The sequence below is a fragment of the Chelonoidis abingdonii genome, chromosome 2, assembly GCF_003597395.2.
Source record: "Chelonoidis abingdonii isolate Lonesome George chromosome 2, CheloAbing_2.0, whole genome shotgun sequence".
NCBI lineage: Eukaryota > Metazoa > Chordata > Testudines > Testudinidae > Chelonoidis > Chelonoidis abingdonii.
In genome coordinates this window covers 117,912,001-117,926,542 of record NC_133770.1, presented here as the reverse complement: position 1 = coordinate 117,926,542, position 14,542 = coordinate 117,912,001, and positions in this window count along the sequence as shown.

Sequence of the window (14,542 nt, the reverse complement as noted above, 5' to 3'; positions counted from 1 at the left end):
GAGACGTCTCGAGATTTTATATTTCCTTAGAAAACAAAGCATGTGATCGAAGGGGGGGTGTTCCAGGGATGAGTCAATCAGGGGTGAAAGGTTCATCCAAGGAAAACAACATAACAGTCACATTGACCCTGGTCAGTGATGAACTGGTTTTTCCAAAGCTCTCTCTAAATGCAATCGGTTCTGTGTGCTCTTCTAAATCGTCCTGGTGTCTGGCTGTGCCGTACCAGCAGACAAGTGATTTTGCTCAGCCTCACCAACCCCGCATAAAGGTCTTCCCCCTTACTCTCAACAGAGATTGTGGAGCACAAGCAGCAAGCAGCACATAACAATGGGGACTTGGTTGGCTCGAGGTCTGAGAGAGTCAGTTAATGTGAGCCAGCACGCCCCTTTAAACAGCCAATATGCCACATTCTACCACCAATTCTGCACTTGCTCAGCCTGATTGAACAGCTCCTGACCTAGTGTCCAGGCCCTGCCCTTGTATGGTTCTTCACTGAGCCCATGGCATCAAGGGCTAAAGGCTTGGTTCCAGGATAACAACAGCATTGAACATCCTCCAACTCGTTTATTTTCTGGTCTGGGGAAGTAATTCCCTGCTGCAGCCGGTTTAAAGCAAGTAGTGTTCGAAGAATGTGAGTGTCATGAACGCTTCCCGGCATCCCATGTGGATGTTGGTTGAAACGTCCCTTGTGATCCAGCAGTACCTTGCAGCACATGGAAAAGTTACCCCTTCAGTTTATTTGATGTAGTGGGTGCCCTGGTGCTCGCGGTGCCAAGATCGGGGATATGGTTCATCTATCACCCCACCTACAGTTAGGGAATCCATTGCCAGCAAAGGCATACACTATGACCTGCACATGTCCCAGAAGTCACAACCTTTCGTAGCAGCAGTTTAGTGAGTTGCTTGGCTACTTGCATCACAGGCAGTCCTCAAAATAGGATTTGGCCCCCTCCAAATTGAATTCCCCACTGACCGTAGCTGTCTGGCGTTTGCAAGCTTCCAGAAGGTATTGCCACTCGCTCTCGCTTTCCAGAGCGTTCACAATGGTGCACAGCGGAATACCGCCCGGAGGCCAATAGAGTCAAATTGCGGCCACACTAACCCTAATCCGACATGGGAATACCGATTTCAGCGCTACTCCCCTCATCGAGGAGGAGTACAGAAATCGGTTTTAAGAGCTCTTTATATCGATATAAAGGGCTTCATTGTGTGGACAGGTGCAGCGTAAAATCAGTTTAACACTGCTAAATTCGGTATAAACGCGTAGTGTAGACCAGGCCAGGGAGTCTGATTGGCAAGAGTACTGTGCACTCATAGCTGCAACTGAAGTCAGTGGGAGTTGTACTTTGAATATATATTATAGCCTGCTCTGTAATGCTACATTACTCTAAAAAGTTAGGTTCTTTGTGACAAAGTAGGAACCTATAATTAGCGGATATATTTGATTTTTATGGCTCCGGACCTCAGTTTACTAGTGCTTGTGAAGCACTTAAATACTGTAAGAATGAGCACCATAGAAAAGCCCATGAAGAAAAACAATTCAGTGCTCTGAGCAGGGTTCAAATTGTGTGGTAACTGAGGCCTGCAGCCACACATTGAACAACAGAGATTAAACAAAATATTGAATTGTTGCTTAAGTGAACACTGTTGTGTCCACTAAATGAAGCAGGTGTCCCACTGAAAAAGTTTAATTACATGTCAGCTACTATCTCAGTGCATATGTGTGACAGGTTGGATCACAGAACCCCCCTTGGGAACTGCCACCTGATATGCCTAGACCACCTCTAAGCCCATTTTCCCTGGCAGCTTGGGACTTCAGTGCCCTGCCTGGTTTGAGCCAGACATGCTAGCCTGCTACAAACCCAGACCCAGGTCTGAACAACATTCCCCAAAAGCAGTAGCTTAACTGAAAACAGTTTAAGAAATGTTCCTGTCTCCAACACTCGGATGCCCAGCTCCCAGTGGGATCCACACTCCAAATAAATCCATTTTACCCTGTATAAAGCGTATACAAGATAAACTCATAAATTGTTCGCCCTCTATAACACTGATAGAGAGATATGCACAGTTGTTTGCTCCCCCAGGTATTAATACATACTCTGGGTTAATTAATAAGTAAAACATGATTTTATTTAAATACAAAAAGTAGGATTTAAGTGGTACCGAGTAATAACAGACAGAACAAAGGGAATTACCAAGCACAATAAAATAAAACACGCAAGTCTAAGCTTAATAGAGTAAGAAAACTGAATACAGATAAAATCTCACCCTCAGACGTTTCAATAAGCTTCTGTCACAGACTGGATGCCTTTCTAGTCTGGGCACAATCCTTTCCCCTGATACAGCCCTTGTTCCAGTTCAGGTGGTAGCTAAGGGCTTTTCATGATTGCAGCCTCTTTTGTTCTGTTCCACTCCCTTTCATAGCTTTGGCAAAAAGCAGCAATCCTTTGTCTCTCTCTGGGTTCCCACCCCTCCTTCTACATGGGAAAGCACCAGGTTAAAGATAGATTCCAGTTCAGGTGATATGATCACATGTCACTGTAAGATCCCAAGCCTTCATTACTCCCAGCCTGACTGACAGGAAGGCCTGCAAGCAAACAGAGCCATCCACAGTCAATTGTCCTGGTTGATGGGAGCCATCAAGATTCCAAACCACCATTAATGGACCACACTTTGCATAATTACAATAGGCCCTCAGACTTATATTTCATACTTTTAGTTTCAGATACAAAAATGATACATATATACAAATAGGATGACCACACTCAGTAGATTATAAGCTTTGTAATGATATTTTACAAGAGACCTTTTGCATGAAGCATATTCCAGTTACATTATATTCATGCTCATTAGCATATTTTAATAAAATCATATCGAGTGTGACGTCACAATATGCACAAGGAGACTAACATAAGGCTGCATAAGCAGTTTGTGAGCCTGGTAAACCAAGCACCAGCTCTGCCCAAAGCTGTAGGCGTTAGCTAAGAACTGACAAACTCATGCTGGAAACCAAACCAGCTCATCTGTATGTTAGTTTTGTTCAAAATAGGTAATAGTCTTATAGAAATGTATTTAGTGTTTAGACTCTGAAATGCTTGTAAGTTGCTACATGCATTAATCTCACTTGTGATGTCTATTTCATGCTCTAAGAAAATATCAAAGTTTTGCTTTTGTAACTTTGAAAATGTTTGCTCTGAACTTGTGAAGTCAGGCATGGGAATCCTGTTTTCTCTTCCTCCCCGCACCCCCCATTCAGGATGCCTATCAAGATTAAATGGGCCATTAAGGAACATTGCACCACAAAGGACTGGTGAATGGCCCTATCACACATTAGAAATGCCAGATGCAAAGGACCTTGTTGCATAGACTAGAAGACTAAATGTAAAACAGGGTCACAAGAGAATCTCTCATCTTTGTTGCTTGAACTCTCACAGGGTCAGAGACACTAAAGCAGGCAACCTATGGCACACATGCCAAAGGCGGTAGGCAAGCTGATTTTCAGTGGCACTCACACTGCCCGGGTCCTGGCCACCAGTACGGGGGGCTCCACATTTTAATTTTATTTTAAATGAAGCTTCTTAAACATTTTAAAAACATTATTTACTTTACATACAACAATAGTTTAGTTATATATTATAAACTTAAAAAGAGACCTTCTAAAAACATTAAAATATATTACTGGCACGCGAAACCTTAAATTAGAGTGAACAAATGAAGACTCAACACAGCACTTCTGAAAGGTTGCTGACCCCTGCACTAAAGTAAAGCAGAGATCCCCAGGCTCAACCTGGATCTGAAAAGACAATTTGAATGGACAGATTACTCCATCTGTGATTGTTAGGAACCATAAATGGTAACTCATTTGTGTGTATGTTGGCTTGTTTTAGTCTGTATACAACTCATTTCTTTTTCCTAGTGAATACACCTTTAGATAGTTTCACAGGATTGGCTACAGGTGTGGTCCTTGGTGTAATATCTAGGTAACCAATTGTTTGGGGTAAGTGACTAGTCTATTGGAACTGGAAATTGTTTTTGTTTTTGTTTTTTGAATATGTGACTATTTATCACTAATTGCAGTTTGCCTGAGTAGCAAGATAGAATGAGGACCCCAAGGGGACTGTCTGTGACTCCATGGTAAGACTGGATTGATCCAGGGGTTCACTTATTACTGGCTTGGTGAAATCTAATTATAGAACACACCACCTGTTTGGGGTGCCTGCTCTATTTTTTTGACAATCTGCTTTGAGGTAGGCACTCATGGTTATGAGCCACTCCAGACAGCATGGCAGCCTTAAGTACTCCAAATTTAAAAAAATGTAGAATTAACTTTGCAAACTTAATCTTTTACAGTAGTTTTGTATGTAATTAGTATTGGAATAATTACTTTCCTTAATCACCTCAGGTAGGAGAGGCCACGTAGAGAATTCTAGAGTCTTTTACAGTGAAGACTTGAAAAATATTTTTAAACTGCAGCACTGAAGTCACCTTGTCTGCTTTGCTTTCTGTAGCAAACTGAATGCTCAAGATCAAACAGATATATTACAGACTGATGCTAGCTTAAATTTTCTCATCTGTTTACACAGCAGTAATCAAAACCACGAGGCACTACAAAGCTTCTTAATTTCACCCTAAAATGAATACTTACTGCAATAAGAACAGAGATGTGGATCTATTCCATAACTTTTCCCATAACTTCCAGACATTTATTTTGAAATTAGGTGTATAGATACATAAAGCATAATCATGAAATATTTAAGAAGGGAGGAACACAAGGAAGAAAGTGTTTTTTTGCTGTTGCTTAAGGACGCCAAACACTATGGACTTAAACCATTTTCAGTGAAAATGGTTTATCTCAAAGAGGGAAAAACGGTATTTTGCCCCCTCATGTGTTCCCACTCTGGCACACAACATATGAGGCTCTGGCAGTTGATGGAAAGATAATGGCAAGAGTGTTTGGTGTAACTTCATTTTTCTTATTCTATGTAATGCAGTAGATCAGCGTCCTCGTCACACTACCTGCCAGTACCTGACAGCAGTCAGGGAAGCTAATGATCCAACCAGCTCAACGAATTCCACGAGCACCGGCTCGATGAATCCCAGCACTGTTATCACAGACAACCCCAGAATGCAGCCTGATGACTTCTATGTCGTGGGTCCAGCTCTACACGTGTTACAAATCCATGTGGAGGGTTTATTGGCTGCCAAGCGTGATTTACTTGGTGTTCTTGCTCATCAACATACTATCAACATCATTTGCTTGCAAGAGACACACGCGGCAACCGCTGAAGCTGAATGTTACAGTATCAATGGCTTCGACCTGCTGTGCCATGTGTCTCATCCAAGGCACGGCCGAGCCACACATGGCATCTGCAATATCAGAACAAACATTCAGCCGATGTATATTTAATTCTGTGATGTCATTCAGGTTGTCGGTTTCTGGCTGGCAAATATTTACAAGCGTCAGCTGGAACCAACAGGTTCTACCAAGCCTGCCACACCCAGCTATCTAGGTCAGAGACTTCAACAGCCTTCATACAGACTGGGGATATAAAGAGGTTGACACGGACAGCAAACAACTTGCAGATTGGGCATCTGAAAATGATCTCGCCCTTATTCATGATGCTAAGCATCAAGGCAGGTTCCATTCTTCTAGATGGGATCATGACTACTCTCCTGACTTGTGCGGGGCCAGGTCAGTTCAGTTCATGGCCATCCTCAGCCAGCAACATGCTGAGTCTTGGATAACTTTCTACGCAGCCAACACAGACCATCGCTGATCCATATCGGGCAACAGCCCCCAGTTGTCAAGACTTACAGAAAGAAGTGGTGGAACTTCTGAAAGACCAACTAGGAAAAATACCAGGAAGCGCTGGAAAATAGTGTGGTGACAACACCAGCCCGGCATACCTCTGTAAATGAGACCTACTGTTGCTTCTGTGGTGCTATTTACAAAGCAGCCTGCGGAGCCATCCCATGCGGTTGCCGCCTGGTCTACATCCCTGGTCTCGACGAGGAGAGCGCTGTCTTGCTCGAGCAGTATGAGGCATCTGGTGACCCAGATGTTGCTAACCATCTGATTCTGTCATTGGACACTGCTCACTGAGCCAGATGGGAGGAGACAACTGAGAAGATGAGCTTTACCTGCTCCAGCCGCAAATGTTGGAGACTGCTCCAACACTTTGTAGCAGCCACCTGCACTCTGCCAACCCTCAGTGACACCCAAGCAGATAGCTGGACACCTACTTAAAGTGGCCAGAGCACCTTTGGAGAAACAGGCACGAACACAAGTGAGGAACAAACGGTGTATGTTTAAATATGTACACCATATCAGAAGCTGCCCAGACAACACATCTCCAGAATTCCTGAAAAACTCTGGCCCCTGTGCTCGGCTTTGGCTTGTGAAATTCTTTACCAGGGTCATCAGTGAAGGTAGGCTACTGAAGATATGGTGGACTGCAAAAGTCATTGGCCTCCTAAAGCCTGGAAAGGATGCAAGTCAAGCATCAAGCTATCGTCCCATATCATTACTGTCAGTGTGCTTCAAGGCATTGGAGAGCTTGGTCCTACAGCGCAGCACATATTACCCAACATGGAGAGAATTATGAGCCCTGACCAAGCTTGCATTTGCTAAGGCCACAGCACATGCTGACCACATTCGTTTAAAATGATTTACAGAGAAACCTGGAAACAGGTGCTGTTTTCATCGATCTAACAGTGGTGTATGATATGGTATGGCACACTGGCCTGCTCGTGAAGATATCATGGGTCCTGCTACCTTGGGTCACAGGCATCATTGAACTGTTCCTCTGTGATAGGTAGTTCATAGTCCATATGGGGGAGAAGACAAGTGCTTGGAGATGACAGAGGCTCTGTGCTTTCTCCAACCCTGTTCAACCTTTACATCAATGACCTGCCAACAACAGAGTCATGAACATTCATTTACGCAGATGACATCTGTTGCAGTACCCAGCCCGGACATTTCACGAGTTTGATGCCACTTTAAACCAGGACATGATAAAGTTAGCTGACTACAGTAAGACTTGGCACCTCCAGCCAAGCGTCATAAAAACAGTCTCCAGTTTGTTCCTTCTTCATCACGCTAGCACATCCCAAGAACTGAATGTTTATCTGAATGGTCAGAAGGTGAAGCATGAAGTAAAACTGGTCTATCTAGGTGATGCCTTAGACTACACACTAAGTTTCCATGCCCACCTGAAGAAGACAGCAGCTAAAGTTAAGACACACAACAATCTCCTTAGCAAAGTGGTAGGTTCGCAGGTTCATCATCAGGTGCTCGTGCTCCAACTTTGCGGACATCAGCTCTTGCCACCTGTATTCTGTGGCGAAGTACTGAGCACCAGTATGGAGTCGATTGTCACACACAAAACTGGTGGATATGCTGTTACATGCCGCTATGCGCATCATTTCCGGCACTCTGCGTCCAACTTCACCCATGGCTTCCAGTTCTGAGCAATATTGCTCCTCCTCATATCAGATAAGAGGTTGCCACTGGCAAGTTACTGGAGATAGTACACATCAACAGAAGCCTGGCGCTGCACAATGACCCTTTTAAACCACCAGCTGCACGTTTGCTGTCATGTCACCCATTATGGTCTCATCCACCGCTCCAGGATGTTAGGGCAGAAACACTCTGGCGAGAGGAACGGATATCTGTTATAATCCCCAACCAGTCCCTTGTCATTGACCCCACAATCTGCCCACCTGGTTTTGACCTGCCCTGTCATCAGTGGTCTCTGTTGAACAGGTTCCGGACTGGGCAAGGTCTCTGTGCAGCCAACCAGTATCACTGAGGCCTTTGTGACAGCCCTTTGTGCAGCTGCAGCGCAAAACAGTCGATGACGCACATGGTCGATGAACGCCTGTTCACTAGGTTCAGCAGTGGCCTAGAAGAACTGCATCACACCACTGAAGATGCCATCATTTGGCTAAACGACTATGCACAGGCAAGATAAATAAATTACAAACGATCAGTAACTGAAAATGTAAGAAGCAGGGTTAACTTATGTTTATCGGGATTTTCAGTTGCTCCAACTGCTGAGATACAGCTTAAAACTTTTCCAGTTACAGTCATATTTCCTATAGTAAGCAGTGAAGCTGGAGGCTTGACCAATTCTGACTTAGCTTATAGCCCTTATCTTTTCTTGGGCTGCAGCTGTGTGGTTGCCTTTTTAAAAACTCTTTTGGATTTGTGTCAGCACTCCTGGAACCATGGAAAGATTAGTAATAACTGAGAGCAGCTATGTTGGCTAGAGCAACAATATGGGCCTCTTGCTTCAGCTTTAATCAGCACGAAGGGGATCCCATGACAGCAGCACTTTGCTGTAGAAGCTTTATTGCTTTTGATCATATTGAAGCACGTTTTTACCCACCAGTTCTCTCTTCCCTCTCTGCTCTGTACACACCTGACTCCACTCTGTCCTCAAACAATTCTTTATTTAAAACACATTTTATTGTCTAGCATTGTAGTGCTTCATGGCCTAAGCCCAGATCAAGGCCTCAGTGTGCTAGATGCTGCACAGATTTATACTTAGAGAGGCTCCCTACCTTGAAAAGCTTGCAATCTAAACAGACAAGACAGACAAAGGGTGGAAGGAGAAATAGAGGCCTAGAGCTGTGAGGGGACTTGCCTAAGGTGACACAGTAAATCAGTGGCAGAATCAGGAATAGAAACTCTCCTGGCTCTAGTCACTGGAGCTTATTGCCTTCCAATTCTCCAGTACTATGCTAATTAATGTAACAATATAATGCATATTATTTATTTTCTGAGTGGCAATAATAGATACTCTGGTAAGTCAGTGGTCTCAGTGATCTCTCCCCTGCTTTCTATTGATGAACAGGGGGGAGCAGACTACATATATAGATGCCCTTACTTGGCCTACATGATCAGAAAGACCTGCTTTGCCATAGTCATCATTTGTGGCTGTTTTGGGGTAAAATTCACTTTAGTCTTGAACATAAAGGTATGAAATGGCATCTTCATTGCACGACTAATGGGTAGCTGAAGTGTATTTAATATGCCCTGGGGGTGGGGTCATCCTACCCTTACCCTCGCTTGCTGAGCAGGAGGTAGCAAGATGCCAAATCCAAGTGAAAGTCAGCAGGGGTGGGGGCAGGTGGTCCTAGCTGGTGGTGAGGACTCTGTTTAAAGCATCCTAGATACCCAATGTTTAAAAGCAGAGCTGATCAGACTAAAGTTAGAGTCCCTGTTTCTTCTTAGGGATCTCTAGAGCTGAAAACACTGAAGAACAGAGCTAGTGGCTGAGCCTTAGGTCTGCTGGGAGGATAGTGGTGTGATGAAACACGGAACACAGGATGCAGCCACAGAAAGGTTCCCTACTACCCAGAAAAGTCACTATGAGCAGAAATCACTAAAAACCGGCTTGTGGGGGAACCTCAGAACATAGCATTGTAGCTAGCGGCAGCAGTCACAACAGTATTGCTCAACTCTGTCCTTTCGGGGTGGGAGGTGAACCTATGCGAATGCACCTCTGAATTCTGGGATCTCACTGACCTTGGACAACCAAATATGAGTAGGGTTCAGTAGAGAGAAAGTGGAGGGTCATGTTAAAGGGACATATCTCTGTTAGACTTTCACCTTGCCAGGTGGGAAACTGAGGCAAAGGACTACTGCCTAAGATAGTGTGGGGTGAGTGTTTTCTTATGGTTTGCATACTTTTGAATCACTATTGCAATGTTTTTCCCAAAATTAATTCCAACTTCCTTCTGCTCTTGAGAAAAGTTTCATTTTGTTATACATAGACTCAGTGCTTGTGAGTGGGGCAGTATTGCTTCCTAAAGGTTCCCAGGAGTGGTATTTAGTTTTCTCAGATTGTTGGGCTGGGGCTCATGCTAGTGCTGTTTTGTAGGGTTGAGCAAGAGATATTGAACTTAGCAATTGTTGCTGCCATCACCAGCTGGCAGCAGGGTTACACTATCGATTATCAATAATAATAATTTATCTGGCAATTTCATCCAAGGTTTTCAAAGCATTTTATAAAGATGAGTAGGTATCATCATTTTAGGAACACATGCTGATTGTATAGATAAACAGAAGCATAGAGGTTAAAGCCCACATCTGCAAATGTGTCTAATAATTTTAGTTCCTTTCTTTCTGGATGCCTGATATGAGAAATGTAAAATGGCTGAAGTTGGGTCTCCAAAAAAAGTCTAAGTGACTTGTCCAAGGACTCTCAGGAACTCAGTGGCAGAGTCTGGAATAGAACCAAGTTCCCTTGACTTCGAGTCTCATCTACTCACCATTATATCATTCTGCCTGCCTCTCAAATACTGACTAATCATACAAGATCAGTCCTTTATGTATATCAGTAACTAAAACTTTCCCTTAGGGCAGGTCTTCATTCACTACCCACCGTCTAGTTTAGACGTGATAAAATCGATCCCCCATCACACTCCTCATTGACTCTGGAACTCCAGCTCGCGAGAGGCGGAAGCAGAGTTGATGGGGGAGCGGCAGCGGTTGACTCACCGCCGTCCTCATGGCCAGGTAAATCAACCTAAGATATACTGACTTCAGCTATGCTATTCGCATAGCTGAAGTTGCTTATCTTCGGTCGACCCCCCCCCCCGCTAATATAGACCCGGGCTAAGTCAAATTATGGTGAGGGTGTGGGGAGCAACAACATTGAACAGGTGTATCTGAAAGTAAAATCAGGCCTGCAAAGTGTAGTCTGGCCCCCTTCCTGTCCACTGGCCCAAGATCACATTGTTCAAGACAGGATAAGACTGTGTTGTGGCTTTTTACACAAATTTGGGATACTGAGCCTGAAATTTCTCCGTGTGCTCTGTGTTGTGTGTCAGTGTGTATTCACCTCAGATCAAATCCACTCAGACAAACCACCAGGAACAAAGTTTTATTCTGTAAGAAACATAGAACAGGATTACAGTCCAGCAGCCTCCTCTCTGTTTGCTTGCCTTGTGCTCCCAGCTTCAGTCAGTGCTGAAACTTCCTGCTGGGAGGGGCAGAGGGTACTGCCTGGCAGGAACCAGGAAGTTCTCCCAACGTCACTGTTTGTAGTCCACAATTTATAGTTCCCATGGCTGCTGCTGAAGCACACTGGACCTTGGGCTACAAAAGTTTACTGCTTTATTGTTAAGAGGTGCAGAGACTAAGTCACTTACACTGTACAACAGCAATACACTTCACTAGATGGACCTACATAATGCATGAACGTAGTCTCACGTACTAGCTACTGGCAGTTTAGCTATTTTCTAGCTACGTACATATACAGGCCTGTTTCTCAGTTACAATAAGGTCCCTTGATGCCACTTATCTGGTGTAAACAGGCCTGCAAGTTCATGCATAACTTTTTCACACACTCTTTGAGGTCAATATTCCCTAGCAGAACAGTAGAAAAGGGACTTGGTGCAAAGAAGAATCAGGGCCATCGGCACTCCCCAGCACTGGACCATTAATACAGATGAGCCTCCCCTCCTGCTTCCTTGGTCAGTGCCTACACATTTCAAAAGGGCTCTGCAAATACCAGAGAAGGAAATATTTGTTTGGGGCAGTTGTGAAGGGAATTTCAGGGGCTGTTTACTGATCATTGGGTATTGTAATTATTACTGCTGCTGAGTGATTGGAGTATACCAAACCTCTCAGGTGCTAGTAGTGTGCCAGGCGTACTATGACTCTGAGACAAGCAGTGAAGGCAGTTCAGTGGCTAGATCTTGTAGGCACTAGCCACGGTAGGTCCCAATAATCACTTATATTTGACTAAAGTGAGAGTGTATTTTACTAGGGCTGGCAGGAAAAGGACAGATTGCCTACACCTAACATAGCTGGAGGCAGGGGCGGCTCCAGGCCCTAGCACACCAAGCGCGTGCTTGGGGCGGCATGCCGTGGGGGGCGCTCTGCCGGTCGCCGGGAAGGTGGCAGGCAGGCCGCCTTCGGCGGCATGTCTGCGGAGGGTCCACTGGTCCCATGGCTCCAGTGGACCTTCCACAGGCATGCCTGCAGGAGGTCCACCGGAGCCATGGGACCGGCGACCGGCAGAGCGCCCCCCGCGGCATGCCGCCGTGCTTGGGGCGGCAAAATGTCTACAGCCACCCCTGGCTGCAGGCACTTAAGCAGTTGCCTGGCCAGGAGGAAGGGAATGTTGATGACAATCATAGTGTCGCACTTAGCAGATCCATCACAGTATATTCTGAAAAATGCAATTTTTTTTTAAGTTTCCCTATACACAAACATCACTGAATGTTTTCTTTGGCCCTTCCCACCTTTCTGTTCTGCTTCTACTACCCCACTGAACAGCTCCTGTGTCCACTTTGTTCTTCTGCCACTTTCTGTCATAATGAAGGTGCTAGCTTCTAGACCTAGGATGCATCTCTCTGAATTAGTAACACAGAGTGTTTCTAGTCAGTCCGACTCCTTTACAAGTTAATTGTATGGAAACCAATGCAGGAATCAGATAAAAGTACACGTGTGTATTTACTTGGTCCATGTAGGAACCCCAAAGAGCACATGTCCTCCTTAGTGCACCAGTGATATGCAGTGCTTGTAGAAACAGATACACCTCATGAAAATTACTGATGTGGGAAAGTGCTACTATAATTCTTTCTAAGCTGTCCCAAGGATTTCTCTGCAGAGGATCTACTTCCCTTCAGAAGAAATAGGTATAAACTGAGTACAGTGTTCTTTTTTCTGTTCTCATTTCTACAGTACCAAGCCACTTAATATAACAATTGCCTGTGTGCATAGAGCAGAGAGCTCACAGCCGTTGAGCTCCAACACAAGCCCTGTACACGAGTGCAAGTGTCATGACCCTTTGTCTCACTCATTAGCAGAACTTGAACTGGGGATCTTCAGTATTATAAGCATTCCCCTCTGACTATTGCCAGCACCAGGAACTGGTAGACACAATAGGCTTGTAGTCTGTCATGTGCACTGACCACTAGAGAAAGACATGACACACACTGCGTCAGGGTGCTCTGTGCTTGCCTTGTTAGGAAAAGCTCATCCCTTGCACAGCAGACTTCAAGCCCTGCTCCAGGCTGCCATTTCTGTGGGTCATCAGTGGGGTCTGAACATGGGACCTTGACCATTGAAATCATGGATCCGTATCATATTATGGAAATCATGGACCTGTATCACTCCATTAGCTAGTTACAGCAATTGGCTTTTATTCCCTTATGTGGGCCAACCATTGTAAGAAGACATGGCAAACACTGTGCCAACGCATGACACCACATAGTCCATGGTGGTCTTGGTCTCAAGTGAGGTGTCTAGATTCAAATGCCAACCACATATGGGGGGTGAAGGGTTTGAGCATTAGCCTGCTAAACCCAAAGTTTTAAGTTCAATCCTTGAGGGGGCCATTTAGGAATCTAGGGGGAAAAAAAAATCTGTCTGGGGATTAGTCTTGCTTTGAGCAGGGGGTTGGACTAGATGACCTCCTGATGTCCCTTCCAACCCTGATATTCTATGATATATATTTTCTCTTTATAATGTGCAATAGTTTGAACTTGATCAAAAAATCTTATGTTTAATGATTGGTGTTTGTAAAAACAGATACTAACTAGGAATATTGCCTAAAATTCTGCCCCCTGTGACTGGCAGGCAACTCCGGTGACCCAAATAAGGTTGTACAAAGGAGGATGGAGGCAGAATTTCAGGCCAGCATATTCAAAATTTTCAAATACTGTGAGTCAAATTCTGAGTTCAGCTCCACCTAACTTAACAGAAGTCACGTGAATGTATCAAAGGACAGATATTTGGCCCTATGAATGAAAAAGAAATAATTCATTAATGTTTCTCATTGTAAGGTGTTAACAGTTTAAAACTGCAGTAATTGTATGGCACAAAAAATGTGGTAGAATCCATTTCCTTACAGATGTGATCTAAAATTAGTTCAGTCTTCATTCTGACTCCATTATTGCCAGCAAGCCATTGATGAGGAATTACATACTTCTTCACCATATGGTCTTTTGAGGATAGAGAGGATACCTCCTTAGTTTACCCTAACTAATACATTTCATGTAGCAGAAGTTCATTCTGATTCTTAATTTCATGTTAACTAAACTTTACAAATACAAAGGGGAAGGAAGAATTTACAATTACATGTTACTCTTGCTTTTTGTTCCTGTTGGGTTTTATTTATTTTAAAATCAAAAATTTCCACTCAATTGTGGGGTGATATTTCATGGTTACGTATTAAGAAATGGTGAAGCAGAGACCAAGTTTAACCTGAGTTGTAATCCATCCAGATTAATTTTAGATGTTCATGCTTTTAACTAAAAATGTTATCCTTTTCAAGGGTTAATTGCAGCAGAAAAGCAAGTTCTGCATGTCAGGAGAAAGAAAACTCCCTCCCCCTCCCCTTTTGCTGACTCATTTAGCAGAAAGATCAGCTGACTAGCAGCAGCTTTTTAACATTATTAATTATTATTATTAGTTATTTACTGTTAAGTCATCCCCCCCGGGGTTTTTCAAATGGTCAGGAAGACAGAGAAGATGCAGATCAAGATGCCTGATTAAATCTGCAGCCAGCTAAACAAATATAG